General features: G+C 39.1%; 1 protein-coding gene across 12 annotated transcripts in view; it reads right to left on the bottom strand.

Moving 5' to 3' along the window:
* Positions 1 to 19,230, bottom strand: part of Arhgap32 (Rho GTPase activating protein 32) — a 246,672-nt gene that overhangs the window by 36,006 nt on the left and 191,436 nt on the right. Inside the window, exon 1 of one of the 12 annotated variants that reach the window (XM_076575946.1) lies at positions 5,957 to 7,302. The exons of 9 other annotated variants lie outside the window; for them this stretch is intronic. The gene's annotated coding sequence lies outside the window, so the exon portion shown is untranslated. Of the gene's footprint in view, positions 1 to 2,911; positions 3,353 to 5,956; positions 7,303 to 19,230 lie in introns of those variants that run through there. 2 more of the 12 variants (XM_076575947.1, XM_076575948.1) reach the window with 2 other exon arrangements.

Here is a 19,230-nt window from a genome sequence, read left to right as displayed (position 1 = left end):
GTGGTCGGGCTTGGAGGGAGGAAAGGGAGGGGAAAATGATATAATATTATAATCGCAAAAAATAAAAGAAATAATGTTTTTAAATGTGTATATTGTTCCCGGTTTTAATCTGATTGTTTCTTGTATTTCACCATTAAGAATAACTTCGGGTCTTTTCGGTAGAAACCACAAATGTGAAGAGCTTCCCTGTTCCTAATTGATAAAAAGTATAAAGTAAACTGGTGATGACCTTTATCAGGTGATTTTTGTATCTACTAAGATGATCTTTTAGTTGTCTCTTTTTTTTTTAATTTTAAAATTTTGAACGTGGTGAGTTAAATTCAACCCCCCCTTTGAAAGTCTTGTATGACTTTTCATATCCTTTTCAGGTAAAGAGATTTGATGAAGAGGAGTCAGAATTTCACAACGGAAGCTGCAAGCTGTGGCAAGTCCTTCTGAAGAACTGGAACAAATATTAGAAGTGAAAATAAACAGGAGGACTGGTTTTTAGTAAAGACAGACACATACAGAGGGATTCCAGTGTGACAGCCTAGGTGATTGCTTCTAAACATGAGGTTGCTGATGCAATAACAGCAAAGAACAGACTAGGATTTTCCTATATAGTCTTAAATAGTTCAAAGGGATACAGTCAAAAGTTGTGAAAATCCTGTAGTTTTGGCATGTATTGCTGTATAACCTTAAAGGACCTTTGGAAAACAAAGAAGTAATAGTTTGAGTGAGCTTAGCACTTAAATAGGGCGTGGGGAGGAAATATTGATACAAATGAAACTTCCACTTGCAAATAAATGGACTCAAAAATTATGCTGTAAGTCACTTGAATATAGTTCTACAAATCTCTAAAGAACACTTTCTAACATGCAACTCAAATATTAAAGGAACTGAACTAAAAAAAAGGTTCTAGTAACTGAAATATAGAATTCTGAAAATTCTCTTATACCATTGGAAAGTTGTCATACGAAGTTCTTAGGATGGACAATGTTGTAACCGACTCCTTGATACCATCATTTAGCCACTTACTAAAATTAGATAGGCGTTTGTGAGGGTTGTAGGGGTCGGATCTTGCCCTACAGCCCAGCTTGCTTTTAAACTCCAGATCCTCCTGCCTGAGCTTCTATGCACTGGGGTTACAAGGTCAATTTCAGGAACATTCTACAAAACACAGTAAAGGACTTTCTTGCAGATTAAACACCAAGTTAAGCTTTTATTAAGGAATAAGGACATGCCCAATATATTCTACCCCTGGCCCTATTCTTATCTCTATAAATGTTCTGGTCTATTTAATGAGACAGCTATCCTTTCTCTGACACTTTGCACAGCTCTGTTCCGGGTCCTACAAAGATAATACAAAGGAAAAGAAATCCTTAACCAGTTATAAAATAATTTCAGGATAACTAATATTCACTGAATGCTTATTATCTGCCAGGACCTTAGAGATATTAATGAATTTAATTTCAGTTTGTATTAACATTGCATTCTAAATGAGTCACACGTATCTAAACACTACTACGCTCTTAGAAGTTTATGTTCAAATAGGAATATTAATAAAATGATTGCCTCCCCATTACATGCTATGTTAAGGGTTTGGGGCACACCGGCACTTCTGCCTTTCTTCTTTTTACGTATCCAGCAATATATTAATTATCAAGATAGCCTAGCATCTATATTTCAAGCCTCTTCAGTTTGTCTAGTACTATTCTTTACCTACATAGTTTGTATGCAGTTCAAAAAACAGAACAACAAAAAAGTTAGTCATTCTATTTGAATATTTTAAAACACATACTTGAGCCAATGACCTAGGAATTTAAAGCTTTTATAGCTTTTCAATACTAAGAGAAATACAGGTTGAGTAACACTTATCTAAAATGTTTGGTAGCAGAAATGCTTTAGATTTTAGATATTTTCAGATGTAGACACATCTATCTATCTGTCTGTCTATTTACCTGAATATATCACTCTCCATATATCTACGGAAAAAGAGGAGAGGGGACCAAGCCTAAATATAAAATTCATGTATATTCTACATGTGCCGTATCTACAGTAGTCTATGGGTGACTTTATGTATTGTTACAGTGTGTTTACATTTTGACTGCAATTTGTCACATGAGGTCTGGTGTAGAATGACATCACTTTGATGCAAACTGTTTTGAGTTCTAAGCACTTCAGATTAGGTATGTTCAAACTACAGTCTGACGAAGGTGAGCCCTTTGTTGGCTAGGCTAGTGAAAAAGTACTGGGCCAAGAGAACGAAGATACAATTTTGACGACGATTTTTGTTATATTACAAACAAGGGGATCTGTCAGTGTAAGTAAGACCTTAGTTTAATGGTATAATAAAATGTTTCACTAGGCAGCACAAATCTCAATTTCAGCAAAAATACCCCCAAACATAAAATTCTTTGGGAAAACCGTCAAACAGCATAGAAATCCTCAAGTCTATGTAAATTATGTTTTAAATAATTTACCAGAAGTGTTATCTAAAATTTAATTGGAAAGCTCTGTTTTAAAGGGGGAGGGCTTCCTAAGTCATCTGGGTAAAGGGTAGCCTAAGAACTTAATTTTAAAAAGTCACTATTAAGGTTATTGTTTAATGTCTAGTATATTAAGTTTAGTTCTTTTTTAATTATTTTGTTCCATGGATGTTTAAAATTAGAGGGAAGAGTCTTTATATAACTAATTTATATAATACTCTTTTCTAGGACTTAGGCATAAAATTATGCCTATGGTTATGCTATATGAAATTCTATTGATTATTTTGGTTTATTTGCTTCCAAGTTCTTAGAAAACTATAAAACGACACTTATATTATGATTATTGTTAGCCAATTTCATCCATATACATTATAAAGATTAACTTTGGGCCTATGTTTCAAGAAGGAAGTTACTGTAGCAAAAGAAAAATACAATAATTTTACCTACAAAATTCTGGGCTTCTGCAGAATGATGCTCAAAAGCCAAAATCCCAGTGTCTTCTGTAATTAGCTTCTGTTTTTGAAATCAGGATTACAACAGTTGTCCAGTCTCGGACCTCACACCTCGATTCTCCAGACATATATTCAAAAGTTCTTTAGGTAAGCTGAGCTGCAGCTTTTAAAATGCTCTTGATGTTATTGTGGAAGAAAGAGTACAGAATCACTCCTGCTCGACCTGTATCATCAATAACCGCGAAAATGAGAAGGAACTAATTCTGTAACTGATGCAGGTGACAGCTGCGAGAGGCTGCCAGAGAGAAACTATCCAGAGCCTGCCCAGCTCTCACAGTGATGCCTGACATTCCAACCTCAAAGGGAGGAAACCAGGTATCCTAGGAATGCCTGTCCAGTCCTGCAGGCTGGGTTTAAAATGGCACACTGGCAGTAATATCTCTCTGTAGAAAAAGAGAGAGAGAGTGAGAGAGAGCGAGGGAACTCTTCTGACAGTTATATAACAGGCTCTCATTTGCTGATGAGGGAGGTGAGGAGCCATTTCAAAGCCTATGCTGACCTGAAAGCAAATCAATGGCATTAAAGGATGTGGAAAATAGGTCTGCAGTGAATTTGAAAAGAGAATCTTTCAGAGACAGAAGAAAGAAGAAGAGCTGACATGGAAAAAGCTAACCCGAAACAGGCAACCAGCTTCCCCACACCTACCACAATGCACTCACATGGTGTCTCTAAAATACATGGATACTTGACACTAAAGCAGCACCAGGCTGCTGTGCTTCCCAGAGGATACAAAACACACAGTTACAGCACGGAGCTTTTAACAACCATGTTCCTTGGGCAAATGTCATGACATGAGATAAGGCTCTCAGTATCTCCTCTGCTTGTTTGATTTCTTCCAGGAAGCTATGACTCTTACTAGAAATGTCAGAGGCACAAATCTAGATTATGTGACTTTAGGTTGACATAAGTAAGCTGTATGTTTTTTCAGCTCGAAGACACTTGTGTTTTATTTTTAAATTTCAATAACAAACTAAAATATATATGAGTGGTTTTGTTCCTCAACTCTTTGCAAAAGCAAAGTATATTCATTTTTTCTAATAACTTGGTGACTTTACCAAGCCAGTTATATAAAAGACTATGACTAATTTCATTTCTAAAAGTGGAACAAAAGGAAGATTTGCATTTTACCAAAAGCAAGTAGGAGGAAACATGAGGTGGATGTAAATTTCTTGATGCTGAATGTATTTTAATACCAGAATGAGATATAATACACAGGTTCTTTTAAACCTGCTAAGAGGTTTAATAATATTTGGGTTCTTATTTTTACAAGATGACTTACTACTATTTGGCAAGTATGATTTCAGGAAGAAATGTATTAACATGTACATTCTCATAAAAATTAAAGTATAATTTTAGGAATTCAGGTATATCAAAGGTAATACTATATGATCTTCTAGGAAACAAAAATTTTGGAAGTTTAAATTCAATGGTATGAAAATTCTCTTTCCTGGATACTATTTTTTCTTCTTTGATTCAATTCAAACATAAGCATCTTCCTATTTTACTGCACTGTGGAGTCTATTAAGCTATGCAGGTTGGTGTGGAGCATTAGTATTCTCATAGGTGGGCTGGGGGAGTTGTGGAGGCTTTAGAGCAAAAAGTGAAAGGGATGGGTTCTAAAAGTATAGACATTTTGAGAGTCTGGAAGTTATATAAGGCAAAAGCTGCTCTTTGAAGTCAGACCCAGGGATTAGGATCCAGCCCCTCCTTACTTCAAAATTCCGAGGTTTTAGCAAATTACCTATTGAAATCTTACTTCCTTTATGATACAATGCAAGGACAATCCTAACAGCCACCACTTGGCTCACAAGAAATGACAGATGCCAAAGGCTCTGTGTCATCTTCCCATTACAATTTCTCTTTCCCTTGTTCTAAAAACTTCGGTAATCTTCCCTTGGTCCATGACTGACCAAGAATCTGCCTCAGCTTTTCAGACCTTGTTTAGTCCAACTTGGCCACATAACTCCATGGAAGACCCAAGCTAAAGGGAGGGTACAGACAAATTCAGGATGGTTTCTACTTTTCCCTCCTGCAATTTTCTACCTAATTTTAGATTTCTGCTCTCTTCTACTAAATACAAAACAATATTATCCAGTATTTAGAAGGAGATAAAGTTGTGCTTTCAGATCTTTTGACTGAGCGACAGATGCAAAGTTGACTGCTACAAAGAACTCTAAATTCTGAAACTCTGCACCTAATATTTTGAAAATTATAATACTGATTACAATTTAAGCAATGGTGGGTCAATTTTGAAAGAAAAAATAACTGGGCTGCTTTGTGATTTAGAAAAAATACTTATCTCCATATCACGCTTGTGAAACAGCGTAATGAAAACGCTTCATTACCAAGCAGCACATGAGCACAGCCTGGCCATGCGTTCTCTGGGAATGCACAGTCCTCCGGGAGGGAGACAGCTGTCCTTCTGGAGGGCAGTGCTGGAAGGGGGGACTCCTGGCAGGAAAGGGACAGAAGGGGCTGAATGCCTTATGCTAACCAAAGCAGCCTTTCCTGAGCCTGCCCAAGTCGTCAGGAAATCAGCGCTGCTCATTTTCCATCGATCAAGCACTGAAATAGTATTAGCCCACAAGAAACATTTACACACACACACACACACACACACACACACACACACACACACACACTCATCTAATAATGAAAACCTCTATTACATTAACTCATTAATCTAGAAGGCATTACCAACTAAGCTGACCAGAAACAACAGAAAAATAAATGTTTACTAAAACTCTCTGGGAAAATAATACCTGTGCAGGTGGAATTTTACTTTAAGAAGTCATCACATCTCTACAAACAAGACAAATATTAATGTTATTATTTCATTTCCAGATAAATACTGAATCACAACTCACTTAAGAACCAAGGTAACATGTGCTCAAATATGATCTAAAAATAGCTCCAAGGAATTAGTCCAAAAGAAGTTTGAATGAAATACTGAATGACGGGTTGAAATCTCCTTACCTCCTGCTGTGCTGCAAGCTTTAGGACCAGTATTTCAAATTACTCCGCGACTGTGTTTAGCAGTAGAGTCAGCCGGCAGGAGTGGGAGCTGTGCATTCAGTGCAGCAGCTTAAGAATACAGCATAATCACACCAGCTAGATCTTATCCAGCACGTGAGCGCTCCTGGTCAGGTCTCCACCACACTTGAAGGTGCCAGCTGTTTCCAGGTCCCCCTCTCAGAAGCACTTGGCCCAGATTTCAGGCCTGTTTGAGCCAGCCTCTGTGAGAGCTCTGCATCAGGAGTTTAATCCTCCACTCTCAGCCGGTGCAGCTTGGCCACACCACAGGAACGCCCCAACTTAAGCTCACACTTGCAGAACAGGCTTCACCAGCACGCTCCACCCATCAGCCTCCCACAGGTGAGCACTTCCTGCACAGAGAGCAGCCCTAGGAAACTGCCATTTAACTGTGCCCTTCATGCCTTGCCAGTTCCTTACTATTCGGTTACTTGTATTTGTTAAGTGGGCGGGGGCAGTGTATCTGACAAAACGAGGCATGTCAGGCCAAAGAAAAGTAAGTAATCAAGTAGGAAGGATTGCTAGCGAAAGGCTGAGTCATAAAACCCACTGCAACAGGCTAAGCGAACAAATCTTTCGGTATCTTTGCTGATACTAAGTTGTGACTTACGCTACTGACAAGTTTTAAAATGCATCCATTTACACAGGCTCTGTATGAAAATTCTGAGAATGACAGTTATGCATTCATCAGGGGGAAAAGTTTGCTCAGAACGGAAAACCCAGAGCTTCCCAAAGGAACTTTCATTGCACAGGGGTGAGGCTCATGTCACCTGTCCAAGTACTTCCTGTCCTCTACCAGAAACGTCCACCAGCAAATGAGGGAGTCCTCAGCAACCTCTACTAGAGGAGCACTCAACCAGCCCCAGCTTGTGACTATTAACCATGATCTTTAGCTAGCTACATAAACACTACATAATGAAAAGAATCTTCACTTACCCTACATTATCACCACTGAGCTGGAATTTTTTTTTTTTACTAAATGGGAAAACACTGACATATCTTTCTGTTCCAATTGAGGTTTTACTAATTCCAGTGTAAAGTTCACCATCAGATACTGTTTTCTTCAACAAAATCATTATATTGTACCAGACACCATTCTAAGAACTTACTAGTCTTCATCCTAACTGAATAAAGCTGACAGATACTGTTGTCTGATCTTACAGATAGGCAGAGAGGCTGAGCAGCATGCCAAAGCTGCACAGCTATGAGGCGGCAGAGACAATGCTCACAGAGGATTTACATTCACCATGCGAGACTCAATTACACTTACTCTCTCCTTTTCTGAACATAGCTCTGAATATAAAATGGTTGCTAAATGGCAAGCCACAGTAAGGAAAGCAATACATTAATTTGATTTGAAAATACAAAAGGACACAGAGAATCCCAAGTGTGGCAGGAACAAAGAAAGTTAATTTCCCACTAGTGGAACAGCTATGGACTTGAGGGTTTTGTTGAACAGGATGTAAGACTCCTAAAATGTATTCATGACAGGGAAGGCAAACCCATTCTTCTTCAATTTCAAATTAAACACACTTCTCCCACCCCCCATCCTTTCTTTACTCAATAGAAACCCAAGCAGAGGAGGGCAAGTCTAAGAGGAGAGAAGGAAGGGGAAGAACAAAGGTGGCTGCTGGGACTCAGCGGGTAGAGTCTCCACACAGGCCCAATCCTCAGATCCCCAGCACCCGGACAGAAGGCCCGGTGGGGCGGAAGATGTCTACAATCCCGACACCAACACCAGGGAGGAAGAGACAGGCAGATACCCGGTGCTCACTGGCCAGTCTTGCTGAACTGGTTAGCTCCAAGTTCAGTGAGAAACTCTGTCTCAAAAAAGAAGAGTGATTGAGAAAGCATTCCACTTCAACCTCTGCACTCACACAAAAGTCTAGACACACACACACACCCTCCATATAAACACGAAGAATAAAGGAGGGAAAATAAAAAAAAAATTATGTAGAAAAGCCTTAATCCCAGCACTCCCAGGAGGCAGAGGCAGGCAGATCTCTGTGATTTCGAGGCCAACCTGGTCTACAGAGCGAGATCCAGGACAGGCACCAAAAACCACACAGAGAAACCCTGTCTCAAAACAAAACAAAACAAAACAAAACAAAACAAACAAACAAACAAACAAACAAAAAAACAAAGACTGTTATCTGTGCCCAGTGTAAATAGACAAGAAAGTGTATGCAAAAACTGGCAGATCTGGGTGTAGAGCCTCCACTCTGGTTAACTGTACTGGGATAATGTCAGTTTCCTGCTTTTGATTATGCACTACATAGCTAGTTATGTAAGATGTGGCAACTCGGAGGAGGAGTGACAAGTACAGGGACCTCTCTGTGCTATTTCTGCAACTTCTTCTAAGACATTATTTCAAAATGAGAAACCTGAAGTACCTCTAACTGAAAAATGCACTGTATTGTGTCAACTTCTGGTCACTGTGGCAGAGGGGAAGTCACTTGTCCTTCTCCCTCATAGCTAACAAAATGTTTAGATCTATCTGTGACAAATGGAATAGGATGTGCCTTGGTGTGTGTAGGAGGCACAAGCGAATTCATTGGGGAGACAACTGGCTATATTCTTAACTTTCTAGTATAAAAATTACTGGAATAATGCAAAACTTTCACATTGTGTCTGCAAATTCTTTGAATCAAAACACTTTTTAACACTTGCATGTTCCACATACCGGCTAAAGCTACCATCAACCTCCTGCCTGGTCACTCAATAGCCACTTCGAGTCTCTTTGCTTTTACCCCTAAGTCAGGCACCAAAATTATCCTTTTAGCAAAGTACATCAGATCACACAGCTGTTCTGCTCATAATCTTCTTTACTTTCCTAAGTAACAGTGAAAACCCCACAGCAGCACCTAGGCCCAGAGGATGTGATGGCATCCTCTCCCCTTCTGACCTAAACCCTCCATCTTCTCTCCCTTGGCCTCCCTGATGGCATATTTACAGGTTAGGATCTACACAGCTTTGTGTCTTAATACTCCCTTCAAGTCTTTGCTCATAAGTGATGCTCTAACAGTCCCTTCCCTGAACACTATCTCCTGAAACCGCAACCCCATATGAACCAGATGCTCAGCCTCTGAACTCCACTCAGCTGTATTTTTCTCCACAGAACTTACCTACTATACCATATAGTTCACTGATTTAGTCACCATCGCCCCCTCTCATGGCTCCCTCTCAATTCCCCCAAGACTGAAATTCCATCTGTTGTATTCTATTTCAGCTACAGCATGTATTATGCACCCAATTACTTACTGATCAGGGGACTGAGGTGTTATTGTTTCTCAATGGCAAGGCACTTGGCCTAGCAGGAATGAGGACCAGGGTCAGATCGCTAACACTACACAAGATAATTTTAAAAAATCTGATTAATAAATGAAGCTAATATTTGAAATGACCTCTTAAAATGGCAAAGATTAATTAGAATAGACAAGTGTGGCTAGGGGCCTATTCATAACACAGTTTTAAGGGGATGTGAGATGTTAGGAAACTTTTTTGATGCCTCTAATGGAAACAGCTCTTGTTCATAATTAGAAGTCAAAAACTGTTTTCAAGTATGTACCAGGCACAAAGGATGCAAAATTGCATAAAATGGGAGAAAGGTGAATGAAAGGGAAAAGCCATCACAAGTTCTCATCTAGGACTCTCTTCCTGATGACGTATAAGCAAATATTATGTTAAAAATCTTTACAGTGTATTCAGAGAGAAAACTGACTCAGGCATTCTAACTCTCACCTGACTTCTCCATCAAAGATACTGATTTTATCACATAATTCTTCTTTTTAAAATTGATTATCATTTTAACTTTATTCCTGTTATGAGCATTTTGCCTACATGTATGCATATATACTCTTTGTATGCCTGGTGCCCACAAAGGCCAGAAGAAAGCATCAGATCCCCCTGGAACAGAAGTTACATAGGATTGTGAAACAACATGTGGTTCCTAGGAATTGAACCCGAGCCTTCTGGAAGAGCAGCAACTGCTTTTGACCACTGAGCCCAATCCCGATTCTTTTTTTTTTTTTTTTTTTTTTTTTGATTTATTTATTTATACAGTGTTCTGTCTATATGCATGCATGCTTGCAGGCCAGAAGAGGGCACCAGATCTCATTACAGATGGTTGTGAGCCACCATGTGGTTGCTGGGAATTGAACTCAGGACTTCTGGAAGAGCAGCCAGTGCTCTTAACCTCTGAGCCATCCATCCAGCCCCCCCAAACCCGATTCTTAAAGTACCAGCCTCATGTATGTTTATGTTCAGCAGGAAGAATATTTAAGACAACATTCCAAATAGGATAAGGAAAAATGTGGTCATTTCAATCGAAGTGACACTGAAGGAACATGGCAATAAAGAAGCTGGAAAATCAAAGAACAAAGAAAGGGAGGGAGGGAAAGAGGGAAGGAGAGGAGAGAAGAAGGGAGGAGTGAGTGAGAAAAAGGAAATAAAGTAACGGAATCAGCAACTTCACAAATAAAATGAGAAAGAAAGCAAGACATTAGAAGACCACTTTCTCAGAAGACCATTACAAGGAAGTTTTGCCTTAAAAGAACACTGTAGGAGGGAGATGGGTGGGTATAATAAAAATGTGTTTGTGAAACTCTTAAAGAACTAACAAAGAAAAACAAACAAATTCAACACTGCAGGCTGGGCATGCTGCTCTGGGACACGGCCCTTGACCAGCATACAGCCAAGGCCAGACTCCACCCACAGCATTACTTCAAACAACAAAGAAACAAACAAAAAACTATGAAGAATTTTAGGTTTTATTCTTAATTTCAAAACTATGCTACTAATTCAGGCTGATAAGGTGTCAGATTAAATTACTTGTTAACTAAATCAAAAGATCTCATGTTTTACCTATAAAATTCTTCCCCAAAGTGAAAGCTCAATTATTTCTGTATCTGCTACCAGAGGAAAACAAAACTGGCTATTTCCAAGCAGAGAACAAAAATACATCATGCAAGCCTATTTATGTGACCATCTGAAGAGGCTCCTTCTCCCACCGTCATGCTATAAATACTATAATTAGGGACTGAGAGATGATTCACCAGGTAACTGCTCTTGCTGCTAGGCCTGAAGATCTGAGTTCCATCCCTGGGACTCATGTGACAGAAAGAGAGAACTAACTCATGCAAGCTGTCCTCTGACCCCCACACATGTACCATGACATGAACACACATGTGTGTACACACACAGTCACATTAAATACATGCAATAAAAGTAATTTGTGAAGTACTGGGAAAAGTTTTAAAACAAAAAAAATTGATCAATTACACAAATCTTGTTTCTGACCAGGAGATTAAATCATATGAAGTGATGAACAGGACCTTGGAGCACAGCTGAGAGCCGGGACTTGCCTAGCAAACCTGAGACCTGCCTTAAGCTCCAGCACAGAGAAAAATCAACAGACGATAGACAGACATGCAGACAGACAGACCTCTTTCTACTTTAGCTTAACTCTGTTTATTGTTTTAACTCTCTATTGCTTCAAATTGATATTTTTACATTTCCTTTTTACATTTTCTAAAAAATTATTAATTCTTGGAGAATTTCATATATGTTTAAAGATTGATTTATTATATGTATACAGGTGCTTTCCCTTCATGTTTGTGTACCACTTGCATTTCTGATGCCTGCAGAGTTCAGAAAATCAGATCCCCACACAGAATGCATTTTGAACAGATTCATTCTCCCCAACTCTTCCCCTTTTCACCCTCCTCTCAACCCTCCCATCCCATCACACCCCACTGTGAGATTCCTTTGGAAAAATAATAATTACTTCTTTGCCCAGCTGATCCAGTTTGTGTGGCCCAGCTGGTTTTGGGAAATCTGTTGTACCAGATTTTAAAACAACAAAAAATGATTCTCCCTCTCACAGCAGCCATCAAATGCTAACATCTTCTCAGCTAGTAGAGGAACTACCCATCTACCTTCCTGTTCTCTAGGATGGGATTTTGTCTGGCTGAAGCTTGCACAGGTCTTGTGCATGTTGTCACAAATGTTACATTTCATGTGTGCATCTATCCTGTTGCGTCTGGAAAACACTGTTCCTTGAAGTCATCCACCACCTCTAGCTCTTACAATCTTTCTGCCCCCTCTTCTGCACAGATCCCTGGGTCTTAGCATGAGAAATGACATGTCTGATCTGGGGCTGGACACTCTACAACCTTTTGTTCTCTGCACATTGGTCAGTTGGGTCTGTGTTAACTGCCACCTACTCCAAGGAGAAGCTTCTCCAAGGAAGGCTAGCAGATGCTCATATCTATGGGCATAGTAGTAACTTATTAGGAACACATGGCTACGTGGGTCATAGGCTCTAGGAGAGAACCCAATACTATCACTCCGCTAAATGTGCTAAATGGCCACAGTATTAAAACTGGCTTTAAAAAAATTTCTGTCCAACTATTTTAATAATGGTCAGAGAGGTTTATCTAAGTCCCTAGTCTTTTGTGTTTAGAAGTTCATACCTCAAAAGTACGGTTTATTTTCACATTCTGTTTGTTTGTTTCTCTGTGTATCTCTGGCTGTCTTGGAACTGGCTCTGTAGACCAGGCCGGCCTCAAACTCAAGAGATCATCCTGCCTCTGCCTCCTTAGTACTGCAATTAAAGGTGTGCACCACCACCGCCTGGCTAGTTTCACATTCTTATATAGTAATATTTATGTTCCTTAGAGGACTATTTCATATTGTGTGCTGGGTGGTTGTAATGTTTGTGTGATATATATGTATATTTATGGAGACTGGAAGATAAGGCTGCTTGGAATCTTTTGGTCCAGTGATTGTTTTTAACATTGGGAAGCTGGAGTCATTAAAAGACAGTCTGAAGGAACAAAAAAAAAAAAAAAAAAAAAAGCAAACTGAGTTTTTTTTTTCACCCGTTTCCCAGTGGTTCTCTGACTCCTCTTCCTCTCCCCTCCCGCCTACTCCTTTTCTTTCCCCTCCCTCTTTCACAGATAAGGTGAGATAATGTGACAGATGTAGACTGCCATCAAGGAAATTATTTTTAAAAGATCAGGTGTTGATCCTAGTAATGAAGCTATGACATGAAAATTTAAGAATTTATTACATAAGCTTAAGAGAAAACTGCAGAGCAGAAGGCAGAATCACCCAAGTTGAAGACAGTTGAGAGAAACTATCCACAGAAAGAAATGAGAGAACACAGCAACAGAAGAGAGTTCAAGACTGGTGAGACAGTGTCATGGGATGTAAGTAATGTGGGTAGGAAGAGAGGAGACAACAGCTGAGCACATTTCCAAACGGGAAAAAGATACCGGCAGCTCCTCCAAGAACACCCAGCAACACACACCCAAAGACGATGCATTTCCTTCCCTTGTAACACCACTGCCGCTTCTTCTACCAATCTACACCCTGTTATTCACTGCTATGCTTTCCTTTTTGTTCTCTCAAACTTTTACACACACACACACACACACACACACACACACACACACACACACACACACCCGCCTTATGAACTATGGGTATTTGCTGTCTTGGTCAGGACACAAAAACTCAGCTTCATTTTCATGTACACAAATTATTGAACACATTAAGAACACTAAAAAAAAGCTTTAAAAGGAAAAAACTTCCTATTGCCCTTGTTGTATAATAGTATAGGAAGCTCTAAGTTTTCAGACTCAAACTATAGCTGCATCTTTCCGATTTGGCATCTAACAGTGACAGATGGCAATGTTAAAAATAAATAGAACATTCAAGTTGTTTATACTGTAGGCAAAGACAGTTTTAAAGTGTGAAACAAGCCCAGGGCTGATTGAATTTGCATCATCTCTTTCAATCTGCATTAGGAATGCACATTTCCTTAAGCCAACTCTGAGTTGTTTTCAGAAGGTAAACCATTAGCTTTTGAAGGTATACTTGTTTTTCTACTAATGATTTAAAATTAACAGTGACTTGCGATTCTGCAAATATAAACCTTTCTATAAGTGATTAACTTTCTTAATGGTAAAGGCTTCAGGGTTTATTATTATAAGAACCATTACTTTTCCTTGAAAAACATGACAAAATATTTAATTAATACAAATAATTCTGATACCAAAGTTAAACTAGGTTTTAAAAACTGAGGTTATAGGACACCTCTGATTGAAGCTACTAACATTGGGATGTAATGACTAGAAAAATTTTAGCTTACAACACAGAAAGACAGATAAAACAATGCTGAAAAAATTACAGTATTTTTTGTTATGCTCATGAAAATCCACAAAGACCTTAGCAAATTGGCTTTCAAAAAACTCTGACACTATTTTTACAACATTCAACAAACCAGAACTAGAGGGGAAGTTCCTTAGTCTGGTAATGAACACCTATGAAACTGCACACAGATAACATCTCCCTCAATGGCCAGAGACTGAATGCATTCCCCTAGATTGTGCATAAAAAGGGTGTACGTGTTTTTGACTTCTATTCAATTTTGTGCTGGTGGTCTCACCAAAGAAAACCATCAAGAAAATTAATAAATAAAAGCAGAATCCAAACTGGAACAGAACTAGTACTTGTACATACTATTTTTAATATAGGAAATCCCACAGAAACCATTAAAATGCTATTAGAACTGAGGTTTCTGAGTAAGAGGACAACTGGAAGCATCTGGCTGATATGGGAAATGAGAAGCATCAATCAAAATAACAAAGAATAGATTCTAGGAACTGGAGAGACAGCACTGAGATTGAGAGTACATACTTGTCTTGCAGAGGATCCGTGTTGGTTCTTAGAATCCTCATCAAGGTGCTCACATTGGTCTGTAACTCCAGATCTGGGGGATCTGACACACTCTGGGGTTATCTGCTTTTATGCACATATGCATGTGCACAAGCACACACACATACACACACACACATACACACACACACACACACACACACACACACACAAATTAAAAATACTCTTTTTTTTTTAATATTCCAAAAACAGAAAAGATTGGAAAACACTGGCAATCACATAGGGAGAGCTAAGACAGCTCAGAGGTGCAGAAAAAAAAAAAGACGACTCATCAAAAAGAAGCAAGCAGCACATGGCTCCTACCACGTGGCCCTCTGTGTTATGGAGGGGAATCAGCAACTATGCCCAAAGGAAAGCTAGGCAGCGCTGGTGATGGCTGGTAGGCCTACCCGTAGAACCAGCCCAGGAGACTAAGTGACATCTACAGCAACACTGCTTCAAACGGGAACCTGATGTTTAACAGGTCTGAGAGTACACAGACAGGCCAGACTGTGGTGGTAATCTAATTGTACTGAAATGTAATTTTGATTGTATGTTAATAAATAAAGTTGTCCGGGGGTCAGAGCTATTAGAGCCATAGCAAGAGTGTGGCGGTGGTGGCACACACCTTTAATCCCATAGATCTCTGTGTGTTCAGGGATACAGCCAGCATTGGAGACATATGCCTTTAAGACCTAGGGGGCTGTACATTCAGACAGTGACGAGGCAGTCATGTGTTTGGGTTTACAACCAATGAGAAGGCAGAACAATAATACTATAAAAAAAGGCGTACAGACAGGAAGTAGCCCTCTTTCGCGAAGCTGGGACAGCAGGAGGAAGGGTGAGATTTTAGCTCTGAGCTCTGACCTCTCGGCTTTCTCTTTTACCTTGTTTCAGTGTTTCTTATTTAATAAGACGGTTGGTTACATCTACACCAGACTGTGCAATGTTTGCTTCCTGCACTCACAACACACTCTGGAGACGGTCCCTTACTATATCCCCCACTCCGGCATGGGCAACCTGAGGAATCGGGACTGAAAAAGTAGGAGATTTTGACCTGTCAGCTGCAAAGCTACGTGTGGACCCTGCTACAGACAGGGAAACTACTATGAGGTGACATGTGACACAGACGCAGCCCCAGCCTGGAGCGTAGGAAAAGTAAACCCTTCCAATGTGAACTTCTCCCCTGAAGACCAAGCAGCTGCTCCAGCAATGCTTTTCTTTTTTGTTTCTATAGTTTGGGTAATGTTTTGTCTTTACATTATTTTTCAAAAGTTTCATTATTTTTATACTTCTTTTTACATTTACTGAATTCGTTTACACATATTTTCATTACTGCACAACCACTTGTGCAGTAATGAAATCTTCCCAGCACACTCAACATTACTGTGGGCATTTTCTGTACTAGAGTGCACAGGCAGCCAGAGGTCAAGATAGAGTACCTTGGTTTTTTTTTTTTTTATTTTTTTATTTTATTTTATTTTATTTTATTTTATTTTATTTTATTTTATTTTATTTTATTTTATTTTATTTTATTTTATTTTATTTTATTTTATTTTATTTTATTTTTTGAGAAGGTCTGCCACTGAACCTGCACTTCCTGGATTTAACTAAACCGACAGGCAGGGAGCCCAGGGACTGTCCTGTCTGTCCGGGCCTCCTGATTTGGGATTGCAAGCATGCACACTCTTTCACTTAAGGTCCTTGTGCTTATGGAGCCAGCAGCACTTTACCAACTGAGCCATCTCCCCAGCCTCCTTGTATGTATGTATGTATGTATGTATGTATGTATGTATGTATGTATGTATGCATGTATGCACATTTACCTGTGTGTGTATACACATGTGCAATCGTAAGTGCAGCCTGTAGCATGGAGATCAGAGAACAGCCCATAAGAGTCAGTTCCTTCCTCCCATCCTCAGTCTTGGCGGCAAGAACCTTCAGTTGCAACGGGCGGTAGTGGTGCACGACTTTAATCCCATCACTCGGGAGGCAGAGGCAGGCAGATCTTTGTGAGTTCAAAGCCAGCCTGGTCTACAGAGCGAGTTCCAAGGCAGGCTCCAACGCTACACAGAGAAACCCTGTCTCAAGGAAAAAAAAAAGGCAAAACAAGAAGAACCTTCTATTGCTCAATCACCTTGCTGCCACACTCACCAATTGCCTTCCATGTACTTCCTTATCTTGTTTGGTATCCTGCTGCTGTTACAATAGCCCTCTCCTCCTCTCCGAGGGGTACTAGGAACTGAGCCTCTGGAGTCAATAGCCACTAAACTCTGCTATATCTAGCAAAGTTATGCTTTTAAATTGGCTGAGAAATATGGACATCTCAAGAGAAGCATAAACTAAAGAATTTATGACCAACAAGCCAAGCCTGTAGTAAATAATTAAAAAGAAATGACAATCCAACCAGAAAAAGTAGCCAAAAATTACAGGACTCAGCAATAGCTCTAACCATAAATGGTCTTAACTCTCTATTTGAAAGACAATCGCTAGCTATGGGATTTTTAAAAGATCCAACTGTGAAATGTCTCCAAGAAACCCAATGGCAAAGATACCCAAGACTGCAAGTGAAAGGATGCAAGCATGTGTATCCAGCTAATCCCAGCTGAGATCAAGGCAACAGGGGTAATCTGATATGTAAAGTACACTAAAACCCCAAAATAGCAGAAGATATTAAAAGGCCACTAGATATTGACAAAGGGAACACAATGATAACAGCTGTTACCATGTGTACTAAATGTCGGTGCTCCCAATGTCATTAACAAATACTGATAGCTATAGCAGAACAGAGATGCTCTAACACAAAACAATGGGAGATTTCAGTACCCAACTCTTATGAGTAATTAGATTAACCAGAGTGCAAATCAACAAATACAATTCAGAGTTAAACTGCACCACACATTAAACGGACATAACACAGAATATTCTGTTCAAAAATTACAGAATATACATTCTTCTCAGAGGTTCAGGTAACAGTCTCTAAAGCAGACCACATTTTAGACCATGAGACCAATATTAGTAAATATAAATGAGTTGAGATTTCTCTTTATCTTATCTGATTATAGTGGAATACAAATAAAATTATTATCATATAGTGTGTGAGGGGTGGGGGTGTATGTGTGTGTGTATATCCCAAGCCACAAAAGGACTTGGGATACTGAACAACATATTCTTGAATGACTAGATGGACACTAAAGAAATCAAGGAAGAAATAAAAACATTGCTAAATAAAAATGGATCTCTGGGATGCAGCAACAAAAGTTTGAAAAATAATCAAAGTTTATATCTTATAGAGCTCAAATAAATAACTTAATGATGCTCTTTAAAGTCATAGGAAAATCAAGACCAAGCCAAATCCAAAACTTGCAGAGAGAACTTGAGGGAAAAAAAATTAATGAAATGGAGACTAAAAGAACAAAATAAGCAACAACTGAACTAAAGAGCCGTTTCTCTGAAAACAAAAACCAAAAACTGATAAACCCATATCCAATCTAAACAAAAGGAAGAGACAGAAGACTCCCTTATAAGACACTAAGAAGAGGTACAATAAATTCCAATGAAATTCAGATCATTAGAAAATAATTTGAGCCGGGCGGTGGTGGCGCACGCCTTTAATCCCAGCACTCGGGAGGCAGAGCCAGGCGGATCTCTGTGAGTTCGAGGCCAGCCTGGGCTACCAAGTAAGTTCCAGGAAAGGCGCAAAGCTACACAGAGAAACCCTGTCTCGAAAAACCAAAAAAAAAAAAATAATAATAATAATAATTTGAAAACATATTCTAATATAACTAGAAAATATAAATGAAAAAATTCTTCATGACACATAAGACCGAGCAAAATTAAGAGACACAAACAACATAAGAAGATCCACAACAAGCAATGATATTGAAGTAGCAGTAAAGAGTCAATCGAGGGACTGAAAAGATTCACCACTCACTTCTACCAGACTTCAAAAGAAGAGTTAACATTAGTCCTTCTCAAATTGTTCCATAAATACAAAAAGAAGGAACACTGCCAAACCGTTTTATGAATCTGAGTGTTACCTTGATATTAAAACTAAAGACACGACAGAGAAAATTAACAGACCAATTCCCACAATAAATATACACATAAAAACTCTGATTGAAACACTTAAACAAATACAGAGCACAGCAAGATCAAATATCATGACCATGTTAGTTCTGCTTCATGATGCAAGGGTGGTATCCTAATTTGCTCTCTATTTCTGTGATAAAACACATGATCAACAGCAACCTGGGGAGGAAAGGTTTTTTGTTGTTGTTGTTTTTGTTTTGTATTTTTTTTTTTAAACGTATAACTCCCCGGTCATGATCTATCACTACCGAAAAGTCAGGGCAGAGATTCAAGGCAGAAACCTCAAGGAAGGAACTGAAGCAGAGGTAATAAAGGAATGCTGCTTATTGGTTTGCTCTCTGTCTTTGTTAGGGTTTCTATTGCTGTAAAGAGACACCACAACCACAGCAACTCTTATACAGGAA

Source organism: Peromyscus maniculatus, chromosome 7, assembly GCF_049852395.1.
Source record: "Peromyscus maniculatus bairdii isolate BWxNUB_F1_BW_parent chromosome 7, HU_Pman_BW_mat_3.1, whole genome shotgun sequence".
NCBI lineage: Eukaryota > Metazoa > Chordata > Mammalia > Rodentia > Cricetidae > Peromyscus > Peromyscus maniculatus.
The sequence above is the reverse complement of the archived record's forward strand: the minus strand, read 5'-3'. Positions and strand labels throughout refer to the sequence as shown.